General features: G+C 46.2%; 1 protein-coding gene and 1 long non-coding RNA gene across 7 annotated transcripts in view; one reads left to right on the forward strand and one right to left on the reverse strand.

Annotated features, from left to right (window-relative positions):
* Lrch1 (leucine rich repeats and calponin homology domain containing 1) overlaps positions 1-17,134 on the forward strand; it is a 201,801-nt gene that overhangs the window by 67,130 nt on the left and 117,537 nt on the right. The window lies entirely within an intron of this gene.
* Positions 4,305-8,697, reverse strand: LOC128107170 (uncharacterized). Its single transcript, XR_008216990.1, has 2 exons — positions 8,572-8,697; positions 4,305-4,539 (listed from the first exon to the last, which is right to left on the reverse strand). It is a non-coding gene; the product is annotated as an uncharacterized LOC128107170 (long non-coding RNA).

Consider the following 17,134-nt stretch of genomic DNA (forward strand, 5'->3'; position numbering starts at 1 on the left):
CTTGATTGGTTTAGCCTCACTTTAATGTTTGAGGAATGCTTCCTGCATGTTTTGTTTAGACAGTGTGTTCTAATGGAAAGACCTTTAGATTGGGTAGTGAGATTCCATCATCTGTTTGTAAACGTCTTATATGGAAAGAGAAGAAAGCGTTAACCTCATAGTCCAAAGGAAAGAGTCCGGATTCAGAACAGCCAGTGACCAGTGGAGAGTGTGTGAGTCCATGCAGCATCTGATGGTGTTATTAAGAGTGTGTGGAGGAGACACAGGCTAAGTCCTCTAAGCTCTTGGGAGCCAAGGTGATGCCAAGGATGCCTTTCTTTCCGGCCCTTGGCTAGTTGTGATGCGCCACACCTCACTGCTTCCCTGTGGTTTTCCACCATACCCTCTTCCCTTCTCTCCCGGTCTGCCGGGTGTGTGCATGGATACACATGCTGAGGTCAGGAAGGGTTCTAGGCCTGAGCTCCTCCTCCATGGAGCCTGCCACGTTGCTCCCGGGGGACACAGCTGTCAGTCATCACAGTGGTGGTGGTGTGCTCCCCGGGGGTAAACGTGGCTCCCTCTTTCAATCATTTGCAGGCTTTGAGCCTGTGTGATATCTTTGAATCATCTACATTCTTTTTTTTTTTTTAAGTCATCCTCATTTTTTTTTATTATTTTTTTAGGGGGTGGGTGTGATCGGACACCGGATGGCCAGGTGCATTGATGTGGGTGCTGGGGATTGAACCCGGGTCCTCTAGACCATCAGTCAGTGCTCTTCACCACTGAGCCATATCTCTCCTCATCATCCTCATTATTAAAATTTTTTTTCTCTTTATAACTTGTTCCAAGTTCAGGTTCACAGTGACAGGAAGGGGTGCTGTGGGGTTGGGGCCGGTCACGTTAACCTTGCCGCCATGGAGCTAGAGAGCTAGGGAAACAGTAGAAGCCTGGTGGCAGCGCAGCCTTCAGAAGACCTTAACTTCCTCCTCTACACAGATACGCTGTGGTGAATATAACTGACCTGATTTATTTGGTGGTTTTCGTTGTTGTTGTTGTTTGGTTTTTATTTTATTTTATTTTTTTGTGAGACAGGGTCTTATGTAGCCCAGGCCGACCTAGAACTCACTGTGTAGCCAAGGGTGGCTTTGAACTCTTTATACTCCTGCCTCTGCTTCCCAAGGGCTGGTATTGTAGGTATGTACCACTGTGTCTTTAATATGAAAGACTACTTGATGGAAGGAAAGAGGCTATAAGAAGAATACAAAGGGGATGGTGGGGTGGTTTACCAGATAAAATGGATTTCCATGCAAAACTCATGACCTCATTCCATACCTGAATCTGTCAATGGAAGGAATAAACCAACTCTTTTGTTTGTTTGTTTGTTTGTTTTGTTTTTCGAGACAGGGTTTCTCTGTGTAGCTTTGCGCCTTTGCTGGATCTTGCTCTGTAGACTAGGCTGGCCTCGAACTCATAGAGATCTGCCTGCCTCTGCCTCCCATGTGCTGGGATTAAAGGCGTGCGCCACCACCGCCCAGCGTAAACCAACTCTTAATGTACACACACACACACACACACACACACACACACACACACACACAGGGAGAGAGAGAGAGAGAGAGAGAGACGTACACACACAGTTTTCTCTCACATACAGACACAGATGCAATAGTAATAATATAAAAATTTTTTAAAGTTAAAAATAAAACTGTAAGTCTCGTGTTAGCTGCGAAAAATACAAAAATACAAAAATCTCTTGGAATCACCCAAAGAACATTGTGTAGGTTCCTTCATAAGGCACAAGGCGACACAGGAGCAGCCTGTGACATGGACTTTGGAGTTACATGGAGGCTCTGTTTAGCTTCCTGGGACACACTTAACAGCCAGCTGCTTTGAGATCCCATGTGCGGCTCGATCATGAGGGTGACATGGTGGCTTCTGTGCTCCGCTGCCCTCAGTTCCCTGCGACCAGTCCAGCTCACCATGGAAATGTCCTGGAGCACGACACAGGACGTCAGGCTTTGCTACTGCTGAGGCCCGTGAAGTACCTGTTGGACTAGCCATCTTGCAAGCTTCACAAATGATTTTTTGTTGTTTATTCTGAATGTGACAGTGCCTATGAAATCTCTCTGAACCCCAGGAAATAAATACCGCAGAGAGTCTGCCTCTCCTTTTAATCCCAGGTTCCCAAGAAGCTGGGGAGAACATTGCAGAAGCCCCAGGGAAAGTTACAGAGATACTTAGGGCACAATCAGTGATTGGAACAGCGGCTCTAGAACCCTGGGACAGAATCCTTCAGCATCATGAAAACATTGTCTTCTCAGTGTTTACACCTAGCTCATTTGGTCCTTCATTTCTTGTTTTGCTTGTTACTTTATTTTTGACTTTTCAACAAGTCCCATGGAAATGCATTTTTTGTTACGTATGCCAAGCAAAAATTAAAATACCAGCATGGATACTGTTGCTGATCAACTGCATGGGTAAAAACCCTCTCATTGGCTGCGGAAGTTGTCAGTGGGCCCCTGACTGGAAGCCCCTTGTAATCAAACCTTTGGTTCTGTCTTTAGGAGTGTCTCGGCATCCTAGAACCCATTGTGTGCAAGCCCAGTGGAGTGTGAGCCTTGGTGGAGGGCAGTGTGGTACCGTAGCTGGTGACCGAGGAAATGACTCTGTGTCTAGGAGTCCAAGAATAATATTGATGAAATCGTTGTATAGCAAGGGCGGCGATGGGTCAAGGCTGTCTGAATCTGGGGTGCTTCTGTCCTGTTTCACGTGACCTGCTGCCCAAGAAGCCAAGGTGTTTACTCGTTCCCGACTCAGATTTTGGGGAAAGTGCTACCAGGTGGTTTGTTCTAGTTTCTCTTTTAGTTTTGTGTTCATTAAGCAGTGGCCTGGGAAATGACATTGTTTGTCTGACGGGAATGAGCCTCAGCGTCGAAGCTATGAGTTCTGGGAGAGGTGCATTTTGACTGTCTCTCCTTCGTGATATGCTGTCAGGTTGATCCTAGAACAACGGTTGGCATGGATTGATATAGTAAGGAGGGCAAAATACAGGTTAGCACGTTGGAAAGCATTTGTAATCTCTCTGCAGTGAGCTCAAACTTCAGAGAGATCTGGCCCGCGTGTCCTCCCCGCCCCCCTCTCCCTCCCAACACGGTTCTTTGCAGTCCTACCCTTGCACCCCAGTTCCCCCCTAATTCTGCCTGGAGGGAGGACAAGCTTCCCACATCTGGGACCTATGTTTGTCTGAAGGCCCCAGGGAGATCTCGCTCAGGATTGGCCCCGGCCCCTCCCTCCTCCCTCTGAACTCTATTTAGACTTACAGGAAAAGATTTGAGGCTTTTTGCAAGCTTTCAACTCCGAGGTATTTTGGAAAACTGTAATTTTGTTTGTTCCCCACTGTATGCTGTGGCTTCTTCAAACACCAGTGTGATTATTTTCTGCATCCTTTGCATAACAAGCATTTCTGCCTCGACTGCAGGCTCCAGAAGTACATTCTGGAGTGCATTCCGCACACAGCTCCTGCTCCTTGATGGTGGCTGTCTCCACAGCGGACAAGCTGGTTGCGATGCCTGGGCTGGCTTTCCAGGTGCCTCCTCAGTTGTGCCTGGGCACTTGGCCTCCGCATGCGCGGCAGCCAGACTTGCCCAGTGTGTTGCAGATTCCCTGGAAGCCACGAATTACTGCTGAGTTATTATTGAAGTTAATTTGATGATAATGAGGTGGTTCTGTGTAATAGCACTTTGGGTAGATTTTACCCATAAATTAGCAATTTGTGGGAGACCATTAGTAAGTGGCAGGGGCTCTCACATTGGATTGTTGGATAACTGGGGTTTGGATCCTAGATTTTTCACTTGCCTGCACCCCTAATCTATTTGGAATTTATTTTGGTATAAGAAGTCAACTTTGTATGTAGCTGTTCTTTTAAGACATTTTTGAAATATGTATGCATATATATTAAATATATATTATTAAATATATATGCATACATTAAATATATTAAATATTAAATATATTAAATTTACCATTTTAAACATTGTGGATATGTGTGGTGTATGTGTGTCTTCCCGTATGTGCACGTACATGCAGAAGGTTGACACTGTTTTCCTTAGCTGTCCACCCCCCCCCTTTTTTTTGATAGGATGGCTTAGTGAACCTGGAGTTCATTGTTTGCCTAGACTGGCTAGGGACCTGCCTGGCTCTGCCTTCCCCGCTGTGGGATTTCAGACATTTACCACTGTGCCGGTTTCTACACGGTTATTGCTATTCCATCTCAAGGCCTCATGCCTACTTTATGGCACTTTACAGACTGAGCCAACTTCCCATCCTCCAACTTCCACATTTTTATTTAAGTGTACAGTTTGATGGCATTGAGTACATTTATAACTTTTTGACCTTGAAGTTCTGACCTAGAAGCCACATTATTTTAACTTTTTGTATCTCACGTTCCTTTTAAGTTTTTGTTTGTCCAGGTTGACCTCGAACTCACAGTCTTCCTGCCTTAGCCTTGTGAGTGCTGGGATTGAAGGAGTGTTCCATGGAGTCTGGCAAGGCTGTAGTTGTCTGTAAAAGAGATTAAGAGTTAGAAAACCCTCGGCGTTTGTAAAGTGACACAGTGAGTGCTCAGTAAGGATTGTGGTTCAGAGGCTCACACTGCCAGCAGGCTACTTAAGGAGCCTGAGATTCTGGTGTCACATGCACGCCCCGTACACCGCACATATACATGCTTGGGAGTCATTACTCTCCACTCCGTCATAGTGTAGGTAGAGAATTCTCATTGCAAGAAATCAGATAGTTTTGCATCATTTTTGTGTTGACTTTAGCACAGGGCTAATAACGTGATTTGAACTTCAGGTGAGAAGGAGATTTTTAAGAAACAGATTGAGATTACAAAAGAATGAATAATAAAAAGATAAGACCTCAATATTCACCTATAAAACAGTACAGGAGACTTGAAAGTGGGGGAGGGCTTCTGAATATATTTTGCTATCTCCTCTTTTCAGAGCCTTAAAGGAAATTTCTTTTATTAAGAAGTTGTGAGAAGGAGCTGGAGACATGGCTCAGCCATTGACAGCACTGACTGCTCTTCCAAAGGACCCAGGTTCAATTCCCAACTCCCACAAGGCAGTTCAAACTGTCTGTAACTCCAGTCCCAGGGGATCTGACACCCTCACACAGACATACATGCAGACAAAACCCCAAGGTACATTAAATAAATAAATCTTAAAAAGAAAGAAGTTGTGAGTAGTAGTTATTTGTTACACGTAAGGAACTCAAGATGAGCAAATGATGTGGTCAGGTGAGGAAAAAGAGAAACCATAGAGAATGGTAAGCATTTTGCTTACATTTGAATCTTTTGGAAATTTCATGCATGAAGATAATACCCCAGTTAAATCTAGCACCCCCGAATTGTCCCAACAGGTCAAGTGGTTTATAGTTTAAAAATAGGGTGAGATGGTTTGTACTTTACAGTCAGCAATCTTCCTGCTCTTTGGTTCAGCAAGAAAACACTCATTTGCAAAAGGGATATAGGAACCATCCAATCAACTCTTTGTAGCTTTAAAATTCATGTTCTCACAATACTATATTCAGTCACCATCACAAACATGCCTTTCTTATCCACGCTGTCCTAGCTAAATGTGAACTTTAAAAATTGGAAATTCAGGCACTTTTTAGACAGTTTACTCTTTGTTTCATATTTTGGGGCTTAAAAAAAAAGTTGCCCAAGGAAAAAACTCATAGAAGGAGCCTAGCTTTTAGGTTGGCATGGTGTTTTGGACTATGATTGTGTTCTTGTTTGGGGGTATTGGTAGTAAATTAAGTTTAATTGAACAAATTTATTTCTGCAGCATGGATCATATTTGGTTTCTAAAAAGTAAGTGAAAAATGTCTAATTAAAATTCATCATCCAGTTACACGTGCTGGGTCACGGTATCAGAGTAGTGCCACGCCACTGCTATTATTGAATTAAGTAATACACATGCAGAGGGTGCTGACGTGGGGTAATAGTGGGCATGGGGTCAGAAGTTCCAGTCTGGCAATTCCCCCTGAGGAGTTGTGACAGAGACAGGCATTGGCCTCATGGCGTCGCAGCTCTTGGTAGATGCTTTCCTAACTCTTCTCCTTCCTTGTCACATGTTCTCGGGGTGACATTACATTCCTTATTCATATACTGATGTCTTCCTAGCTAACATTTTACCAAGGCATTTTTTTTGTGGGCCTTCAACCCCAGATCAAGTGGAGAACAGGTCCTCTGCTTGACTGCCCGCTGATGCTCTTAAATCAGTGCGGGAGAAAGGAGCCTCTTGGTGATTCCTGTCACTCCCAGTGTGTTTATTTTCCTGTATTCCTTTTAGTGAGCGAGGCACCACACTCCCGGGCACTGCCCTGCAGGGGTTGGGAGCCCCATGCTACTCCTTGCATTGCAGATTAGACTGATGGCTGAGCTCTGCTAACCCTGCTTCACAAGTGTCTCTCTTGTCCGTAGTTCCTTCCCGTTTCTCCTCACTCCTTCCCCTGCTTCTCCTGGTGGAGATGGTGGAGGTGATCCTCCATGAATCCCCTGCTGAGTGTCAGCGCCTTAGGGGGCTGATGGTGGTTCCTCAGAGAGAGCTACCTGTCCTTCTGTTCTGCATCCTGGCTGGGCCTGTGATCTGAGAGTGAGCAAGCTCCCCAAGTATTTGTCCAGAGACTCATCCCATGTCCATGGTTCGTGGAAACCTTCCTTAACCTTTGTCAGCGGAGTGGGATTTTACCACATTTAGAGATGTCCCTCTACGCTCCGTACATTCTCTTTTGTTGGCTTGTCTGCCTCCTCCGTCAGCCTCCGTGTTACTCTAAGTTATGTTCATATATACTATCACTTATGTTCATATATACTGACATGGCTTCTGTGTCTCACAAATGACATTCCAGTAAGTGACTGAGTGCCTGGGTGAATGTTCTAGTGCTTTTTGTCGGGGTGGGAGGGCACTTTGCCCAGCCCCCATGACCTGAGGCTGGACATCCTTCCATGATCTCCAGATGGAGAGGCTTTTGTTTTACCCCCTCCCTCGCACTGCCTCCGTGATGAGGATTAGACCTAGGGCTTCGCACATGCTGGGTAAAGACAAGTGTCACGTGGTTGTGCTGCACTCCAAGCTCCCAGGTCGAGCTTGTTGATGAGCAGAAGTACCGAGGTTGAACGCGACCCGATGACTGCAGTGAATTGTACATCTTTCTGTCAGGGGTCTGTCCCTGCTGTGACCGTTCCCATGATCTCACTTTTAATCCACAAACTCACATGGTAACCTGGATTGCATTTCACTACTGTAGTCACTTTCCAGTTACTCTCTGTTGGCTGCTTCCTACTTTTCTCCTCCCCTTGAAGCCTTGGCACCTTGTCTATCCCCCACTCCCAGCTCACTGGATCTGCGGGCCACCAGAAGGAACACCCGTCTGTCCTCACTGCTGAGGTGTTCGTTTACCTGCAGCTCTGTCCGCTCTGGCCACTAGCTCGCCTCTCTTGCTGTAGGAGGACTGTCAGTGGTCCTGGGGAGGGCACACCCCCAGCAGACCCCTGCCGCAGAACAGAGCACCATCAACTGTGCTCGTTATCTTCTAAAGCATCATTCCCCTCCCTCAGGCTGTTCTCCTCCGGGTGCAGACCTGCTGACACACTTCTTCCCTGTACCAGCCCTCTTCTGCTCCCCTTCGCTTTGGCTAGTGTAAACACACTCTAACTTATTTCTCTCCTAAAAGTTTTCAGTTGTGATAGAATAGTTAGAGAATGCACTTTTGCCGGGTGGTGGTGGCCACAGCGGCGGCGGCGGCGGCGGCGCACGCCTCTAATCCCAGCACTGGGGAGGCAGAGCCAGGTAGATCTTTGTGAGTTGGAGGCCAGCCTGGTCTACAGAGTGAGATCCAGGACAGCTCCAAAGCTACCCAGAGAAACCCTGTCTTGGAAAACTTAAAAAAAAAAAAAAAGAAAAAAAAATGCACTTTTAAACTTACAGTATAGCTGGGCGTGAACAAATAAATAAATTTATAGTATAAATGGTTTGCATGGTTCAGGAATGTGAAGTACATCACATTGTTATGTAGTCTGACTCCAGAACTCTGCATCTTGCAGAACAGGAACTTCTCCAGTTAAACACTTGGTCCATTAAATGAGTTTTCACCTTCCACATAGACCATTTCTTTATCTCCATTGCCCTGTCTGTGTTCAGTGATCCACTCTGTTCTCACACTTTGACTGCATTCCTTGGTGATTTTTCTAGAGAGGTCTTTTCTGTGCCGCTTGTGTCCCGACAGCCCTCCAGATAGGTCTTTCATGTTCTCGCCTTGCATGCTTCCTAGCTTCATGTCTTTACCTGTGTACGTAATGGACGTCTCCACTAACAACTCTAAAATGACCTTGACCTGCACCAGGTGTCTGCCCAGGTTTCTGTGCCTGAGGAAGGTCACTCGATTCTTTCCTGGAGGAGTCACATCTGGCTGTTCATTTTCTCTCAGAGCCGCCTCTGCAAGTCCCACCAGCTGTGCGCTCAGGTCTGTATCCTTACTTGTTACTAGGACAGTATGTGACAAGAACCACTTAAGGGAGGAGAGACTTACTTTGGCTTACAGTTGGAAGGGATGCAGTCCTCCATTGCAGAGAAGGCCTGGTCTAAGGAGCAGGAGGCAGCTGGTTCACACTGTATCTCTGCAGTCAGGAAGTGACGTCAGGCTATAAAACCTCAACATCCGCCCTCCTTGACCCACTCCCTCCAGCAAAGCTCTACCCGCTAAAAATTCCACAACCTTGGAGTCCAGATGTTCAGACACGTGAGCCTATGGGGGTGGGGTGGGTTGGGGAGGGGAGGGTGTTTCATATTGAAAGCACAACAGAGGCGTAAGCCCAGCCTGACCACCCTGTGCTGCACCCTGGGCTTACTCTGTCACAGCCACCACACCCACCCACCCAGCACTTCAGTCTTCCTGCCCCTTTTCCTTGCCTGTGGCAGCAGTCCTCAGCTACTCTGGCCCTTGCTCCTTCAGTCTGAAGGCACCTCTAGGAAGAGCCTTTTAAAGGTGAGTCAGACCCTAGGTAAAACACTCCAAGGGTTGGTAGATGCTGGAAGCCCAGATTTTTACCCCGAGACCACATCAGTGTCATTTTTTTTTCATTTTCTCACTGGGGTTCCCCCTGCCAGCAACCCTTCAGTGTGCCACCTGTCCCCACCCTAGGGCCGCTCATTGACTGTTCACGCTGGGATGGGGATCTAGCCACGAGGTCTTCTGGGACGTCGTCTGTTCCTCCTTGCAGCTGTTCGTGCTGTGAGTTCCTCCCTGCCAGCTCCATTTGAGAAGCCACAGCCCTCCCTGTGCTTCCTGGCACCCTCAGTCCACGCTTGCCAGCAGCGAGTCTGTGATTGGTTCGCTGGGTTCGTTCGTCCGGCCTCCTTAAAATGTCACTTCTGGAAGGCTGGGGTTCTGATGACGTCTGCTGTGCTTGCCGTCTGTGTAGAACTATGTGTGGCATGTAGTCAGTATGGTGTCAGTATTTACCAAGTAACTGAAGTTTTCACAAAGCAGAAATGTGTAATTAATTGCCTATCCCCCTCTTTTTTAGACCTCATTTGAAATTTCAAAGTCTTTTTTCATCCAATTCATTACCAAGATGATTTTTAAATTCCCCCAGACAGAAATGATATATATGAAAATGTCATAATGAAAATTATTATTTTGTATACTATCTAAAAAAATCTCTAATTTTCTCTTAATTTTCTAAGAACATACACATGACATTTTAATTTTTATAGTGCTGAACATTTTTATAATATGAAATGTCATTAATGATAAAAATTTTTACTTTTATGTATACAAGGAAATTGCTATAGATTTTCAAGTAGACTTACATTAAAATTTTCTTTCCTAGGGGTTATTACATTTAAATACATTAGAGTGGCTTTACGTCTTCCAAGTCCTGTCTGTGTGAGAATATCACTAGTAACATCTTTGAGGGGTTTTGTGGCAGTGATTTTTTTCTTTAACTTTCTAAGGAGCGTATTGAAATGGACACTGTGGGTAGCTTTTGAAGTTTTTGCTTCTGTGAGATTTGTTTTACTGATGTGATTGACACCATGTGGTATCAATTCTGAGTCCTCTGTGATTTCTACTTCAAAACACGGCTGCTGCTGCTGCTGCTGCTGCCCTTCCTGTTTGTTGTGTTTGACATGAGCTGTTAACTCCAGTTTCTCGACTTGCTAGTTAGGCAGAAATTGATTCCAGATCAAAGGAAAGATTCATTTTGCCGTCTTGGAACCCTTTAAAATGGCGATACACCTTCTGTGCCAAATTCAAAAGTCTCCTAGAGGGTCGATAATTTTATCTTTGATGATGAAAGATCTGATGTATGTAGTCTCACCCCTGAGATTATTTACAGTACATTTTTTTTTTAAAAAAAGAAAAAAAAAACTTGACTTGCCTCTAAAAGCCTTTTGATTTTTAAGAAGGAGAACCAGATTAGTAATAGATGTGGATGTTTCAGAAGCCGCAAAAGCCTTGCATGCACTTGGCCTCAGGTTGGGGGTGGGGAGGGGGGTGGAGTACTGGCTTCCCCAATGCTCCTGTTTGCCTTTTTATCTTTATCACTGGGAAGAGTGGTGTCCAGCCTGCCTTCGCGCTTCAAGAATCAAGTAATCCTCCTTATTCAGCCTCCCAAGTAGCTGGGAGTCCAGATGTGCACTCATGCCCAGTGTATTTATTGTTTTGTTTTGTTATTGTTGTTATTGTATTTACCATTTTGTGTATAATAAAGGATCCAATTAGCTGTGGGTCCTGGTGGGACTGATGCTTACTAGATATTTCAGGCTATGTTTGGTTTCAGAAGTTTCCAACTAAAGTCAAGACCGTGGAAAAATCTTTATGGTATAATCATTTTCTTCTAAGGGGCTTTTTGAGGTTTCCCTGGCATATTTCCCCATCTTTTGTGGTTGAGGACCACTCTTTCTGTCAGTACCCTCAGCCCTCACAGTGCGCGATATTTCATCCTTGACCACGAGCCTACAGAGATGGTAAAGTGTGAGACGGCAGAGTCCACTCACCAGTCCTTAGCGTCCCTAGGCATCACTGTCTGCACTTCAGCATGGCTCACCTGGCAGCAGCCGCTAGATTCCTTAATCACTAGGAATTGGTCTTGAGCAATCCTTTAGCAGAACGGCTGCTCCCTCCGTTATCAGCTATTCGACTTAATCAGTGAGGCATTCACTCCACTTCAAGTGTGATATCAGGAAGAGACCCCAGGATGAAAACTCCCAGAGGCCTCTGCTTTCCCCCTTGCACTCCAACAATCCCGGTCTCTTCCTCCTGCCACCGGTTGAGCAGCTGCTCCAAGTTCTGTTGTTCCTTCCAGGCAACCCTGGGCTTCTCTGCACCTGGAGGAAGCCCATTCCTACAGCAGCCTGTGCCCCTGTGTGCATGCAGACTTCTAGAGTTCCCCCGCTGAGCTGTGCATGCCTTCTTTGGACACTGAGATTGTTAGAGGGGGAGCCATGGACTACCCGAGTCAGCTGTCACCAGTTGAGCCCAGGACACTGCTGACTGCTTCCTTTGCATCATTTCCCTCCCCAACAATACAAGGGGCAAGCCAGTCTAGCACATATGGCTAGCAGTGTGCGGAGAGGAGGGATGGATGGATCGAGGGATGGATGGAGCTAGAGAAAACTGGTGAGTACGATTTAGTGGACAGAAAAGCCATCAAACTGGTTTTGAGATTTTCCACTTGTTATACAGAAGCATAATTAGGTTGGCCAGCCGCCACAGCACACACCTGTAATCCCAGCATTTCGAAAGCTAAGGCAGAAAAACCGTAAGTTCAAAGCCAGCCTAGACTAATAAGACATTGTCTCAAACAAACACCTTATCCCCAAATAAAACATACATACCTATATGTATGCATAGTTAGTCAACAAGGGTAGTTTGCTGGTATTTCTTGTGGAATATGCTTTCCAGTTACATCTAATCTACTTGTAACTCAGACCTTACGTCTTGCTGTGTGTTGGACTAAGTCAATGACAACACATTTGTGCCTATTCTTCTTAGAGTGCTTTGCTCTGTGTGGGCACTATTCTGAGGGCGTACTCTGTGTGGCCTAGTCTAACCCTTTCAAGAACTCTGGAGCAGCTGCTATTCTCGTCCTCATGTTGTAGGTGAGGAAACTGAGCAGCGGTAGGTGCTCATTTCCAAGTCTTCCCAGCTGAGTGCTAGGCCAGGGCTTGCAGTTACATTGTGTGGCCCAAGCACCTGCTTTCCAACCACATTCACCATCCCCTTCGTTCGGCACTCTTCACTGAGCTCTAGCTGTGTGGCTAAGGGCCTCACCAGTGTAGAACTTAGGTTCATGGCTGGGGAAGATAAATTAGCAACCAAAATACACAACTAAATAGAAATCCAAGTGCTAAGGGGAACACGAGAGGAGAGCGCTGCTATAAATAGTTCAAGCCTTGTGGAGCTGACCAGTGACACCTCCTTCTTGGTGGATCTTTCAGAAGTTTGCCTGAGAGCTGGACTCTCTCTAGTCTTTTAGGAGTCTGCTGTTATTTCTGCCTGTTTGGCCCTTGCAGTATCTGGTGGTTAATCTGCAGAGTCAGGATTGAGTCAGCCATGGGCTCTGTCCCATTGCCTGGAGCCACGATCCCTTACTCTGGGGCCTTTCCAGACATGCCCCTCCTGTGGGTGTGTGGTGAATCTTGGGGCTGGGCTCCTGTGTTTATGGAGAGCAGAGTGGAAAGTGAGGAAGTGGGTTTACCCTACGGGGGGGGGGGGGGCTTTGTGGAGCAGAGAGGAAGCTCGGCACAGATAGGAAGATGGAGGAGACCTTGCCTAATTAGTTGAAGAAGGCTGGGGACCCCAGGCCGTCCCTCTACACAAGATGCTCTCCCGAGGCAGTGGTCTCAGGAGGAGCCACAATATGAACGTGGGAACAGCTCTCCACAGCATTAGGAGGCACAGGGCCGCATGCAGGAGTGAGCCAGGACTTTGGACTTCCATGTGATGCTGACACATTTCACCAGTCTGACGTCATGGTTGGTGCTAACACAGGACTTCCCTCCTCTCTTATTTCACTGTTTGTGTTCAATTACTCGTGGTCAGCTGTGGTCCAAAAATAACATTTGTCTTCCCTCTCAAGAGAGAGACCACAGCCATACAACTTTTATCCCAGTCTATTATCGAACCTGTTCTGGTCTGCCACCCTTTATTGTTATTCTCTTGCTATGCCCCGTTTGTAAATTCAGCTTTTTCACAGGCATGCATATAGAAGACCAAACAAAGGATGGATGGACTCAGTACTGTCTGGGCTCTTTAGGCATTCCCTGGGAGTCTGGGGCTGCAACCTTCTTGGACTTGGACATGGTTGAGAATGCTGGCTTCTGCAGTTAATTTTCATGGCAGTATGGTTATGGTCTGACTTGGTTTTCCTGAAACTGGTCATGATGTTGACTTCCAAGAATAGGCCTTTTCTTCTGACCAACCAACAGGACGTGGTCCATGAGGTCCCCAGCTGTCCTGGCCCATCAGAGCTGGTACATTGAGGATGGCTAGTGACGGCAAACTTCGGATGTTATTGCTGGCACGTGGGGGCTTCATCCAGTTCCTCGTGAGCTACCACTTTTTTATACAAAAACAGTCCAGTGCCCTACCTCCAGGCAATCTTGCTGACTGCACACTGGATTCCACGTACTGTTTTTCTACCCTACCCTGCTTATTTTTATTCATTTGGCCACTTTATTTTAGGAATTTGCAAAGCTTATTTTGGCAGCGTGATACTTATTGTTTTATTTCTGGCTGCTTGGCTTTCGTGTGAATACTTCAATTAAGCAGCGGATGTGGGCAGACGCGTCTTAGGGGCGCTGGTTTGCTGCCCAATGTGTTTGTGCTGGGGTGGATTTGACTCCCCACTGTAGAGCAAGACCCCAGGGTGGGTTTCCAGCTAGGACAGTTGCCTGCTTGGGTTGGGTGGAGAACAGAGGCACCCGGGGACACACCCCCTTCATTTGGAAAACATATTAAAGACCTGGCCAGAGGTCATGTAGCTTTTACAGGGCTGTGGAGTGTCTGCCCACCAGGCCCCAGAAGTGGGCCAGTTGTTAATGGTTTTTCTGTCTGCAAGATATACTCAGATGGTCAGTTGATCTTCCTGGTACTCCAGTCTTGTGAGGCTGAGTGAAGAAGGCACTCAGGAAGCTTTGGTGACTGTTCAAGGGGGCTGGGAATCAGTTCTGTTCTTCACTGGTCTGTATCCTACTGGGGATTACAGAGGCATCTGCCTTGCCTGGTTCTTGTTAAGGAGGGAAAGAAGCTGGGCTTGTGGAGAAGTTTCACTCAGTGAAGTGCTTGCTATAGAGATGAGGACCTGCCTTTAATCCCAGCACTTTCTTTAAAAATAAGGTGTGTATGTGTGTGGGAGGGGGGTTCGGAGACAAGAGGCTCTCTGGGGTTTCCTGGGTAGTCTAAGCCCCCAATAGAGAGCTGGAGAGGAGAGGAGGAAGGGAGGAGGGAAGGGGGGGAGGAGGGGAAATCTGTCTCAAAAAATAAGGTGAAGAGCAGGTGAGGAGGGTGCCTGGTGTCAAGCTCTGGTCTCTGTGTGTGGTGCACACATGCAAACAAAGGGAAAAAAAATTTAAACTAATTTTCTATGTCTATGGCTTTTTCAAAATATGTTAAACTTTATTCCTGGCCAGATTTTTGATGCCTAGCATCTATGGAAACTTGCTGAGAAGGAACTGAGAATAAGGCTCAGATCCAGCCAAAGCTGACTCCAATTTGGGCAGTATTTTCAATTCCACCTGAGGATCCTGGGAAGGGGCTCTTTATGTCCTAATCTCCTCTTGGGCATAGCCCCATCCCTGGGAGAGTGCTTGCTGCTGAGGCTTGGTGTAGAGGTGGAGGATGCCAGGGGGGCTGTGCATCACCTCCTAGCTATCCCTGAATAGTGTGGGGGCATCACGTGGACACCACAGGAATCCCCATGGCCGAGTCTCACTCCAGAGTTTCCAGTCACAAGCCCCCAACTTCTAAAAACCTGTGAGTGACCAACAGGCTGAGAGGTTCTAGGCAGGTATAAGGAAAACAGTCCGAAATAGATGCACTGATAAAAAACACCAGAGCTGTCAATGACCCAAACAAACACCAATTCTTTGTCCAAGCCCTTTACCTTGTAAAAAAGCCTGTTTATCTCTGAATGGCTCGGGTCTTATCGGGTTTTTCACCAATGTACACCTCTGGTTTTTGTTGTCATTCAAAATTAAGATGCGAATTGCCCTCTTAACCTGTCCTTAAGGTCTAGACATCTTGTTCTTTCTGTGTTTTGAGTGGAGAACGGTCATTGCTCAGACTTTGAGGTGTCTGTGATTCTGTTACTACTGAGATGGGTAAGTGTCATCTTGGGCTCTGATGCCTTCTGTCAGGGTCTGAGTTAGGAGTGTTCACTGTCCTGTGCCTTTGATTACAACTAAGTCCTAAATTCACTCTCCCCCCTCCCTTCTTTCTGCCTCCCCTCCCCTATCCTCCCCTCCCCTATCCTCCCTTTCCCATTCTCTCTTCTCTTCTCCACTCCACTCTCTGGACCTCTCCTTCCTTCCCATCTCCTCCCCCCTCCATCTTTCCCTGCTCCATCTCCTCCCCTCCCCTTCCCTCTCCTTCCTTCCCTCTCTCCACCCCTCTTCCTCTCCCACTCTTTTTTGGGGGACAGAAAGTAGATAGTGTAGCCCCCAGCTGGCCTCCAACTCTAGGACTTCTTGTCTTAGTTCTCTAAGTGCTGGGACATGCGCATCCACCCCGCTCTCCCAGTTCTCCCTGCTTCCCACCTCTCCCTGCTCTCCCTCAACTCCTGCCCTCTTCCTCTCTAGCTTTACTTCTGGGTTTTCAGGGAACAGGAAACACTCGGAACACATTGGATTTTGTAATCCGATCATCTAAGTCTAAACACCTTAGTGCAGACTTCTCTTCCTTTCTAGGCATCCAATGATTTACCCTTAACTTATATAAAGCTCAGAGGAGCATACCTGCCCCCCCCTTTTTTTTGTACTCTTCTTTCTGTCTTCCACTGACAAAGTTGAGAATTAAACAGTGCTAAGAGACAAATAGGGGGGGAAAAAGGCCATATATTTGAAAACCTACCAAGATCAGGGCTTTCCTGTTTGTACATGAGGCATGAGTCTGTTTCCCTGTGACCTTGCTGTTGACTATATTTTGGTTGAATTTTTGACAAATCAAACTGGAAGACTGACTTGTTATCTGGTCTTGTTGGCATCATTTCATAAAGAAGAATGGTCTCTTGGGGGAACACGGTCAAGCTCTGTGGTTTAGGCAAGTGACCCAAGCCTGTTCTTACACATAGGCTGGAGGCAGTACTGTTCCATGTAGGTTTTGCATGAGGCATGGACAGATGTCACCAGCTGTTTCTGTTCTTGCAGGCAGTAGTCAGCTCCTGATTTAAAACATATATATCCACACACACAATTTTATTTATTTCTCAATTATGTGTATGTCTGTGTTTGGGTATGAGCACGCAGGTCCTCTGGAACAAGAGTTACAGTCAGTTTTCAGCCACAATATGGGTTCTGTGAACCCAGTTCAGGACCTCTGCGAGAGTAATACAGGCTCTTAACTGCTGAGCCGTCCTTCTGGCCCCCGATTTAGGCCTTATTAAAAGCATATTTTGGAATATCCTGAAATATTATGGTTTGTTATGAGTTTGTCTCATTTTTCTATGAAATATTTAAGCTCCTTGAATGTGTGTGGTTTTCTATTTGTGTAGAAAGCATATGCTTAGGAAATGTTGATGAGTGTGTAAATAATTCAGCATTCAGTTAATTAACCCAAACAAACTCTTGTTGTGTTTTAATTTCCACACTGCTGACTAAGCCAGCTGTTTTTGTATAGGCATTGGGAGAGTCTAGGCTGCATGTAGATGTCTTAACCTTCTAATATAGAAACTGACACAAATCCAGAAATCCAGGAGCTCAGGGCAAAGGGAAATTGTCACTAGCTTGGTAGATATGGAGATCTACTTATTTGGGGTCAATGAAGGCCTTGTCATGGTGGATACCCATGGTCAACAGCTTAGAACTTTATTTGTAATGTATATATAGCCTAACCCCTTTTGAGAAAGGATCTCTGAAAAGGTATATAGAGA

The sequence above is a fragment of the Peromyscus californicus genome, unplaced genomic scaffold, assembly GCF_007827085.1.
Source record: "Peromyscus californicus insignis strain IS unplaced genomic scaffold, ASM782708v3 Scaffold_12__1_contigs__length_115047231, whole genome shotgun sequence".
NCBI classification, from domain to species: Eukaryota; Metazoa; Chordata; class Mammalia; order Rodentia; family Cricetidae; genus Peromyscus; species Peromyscus californicus.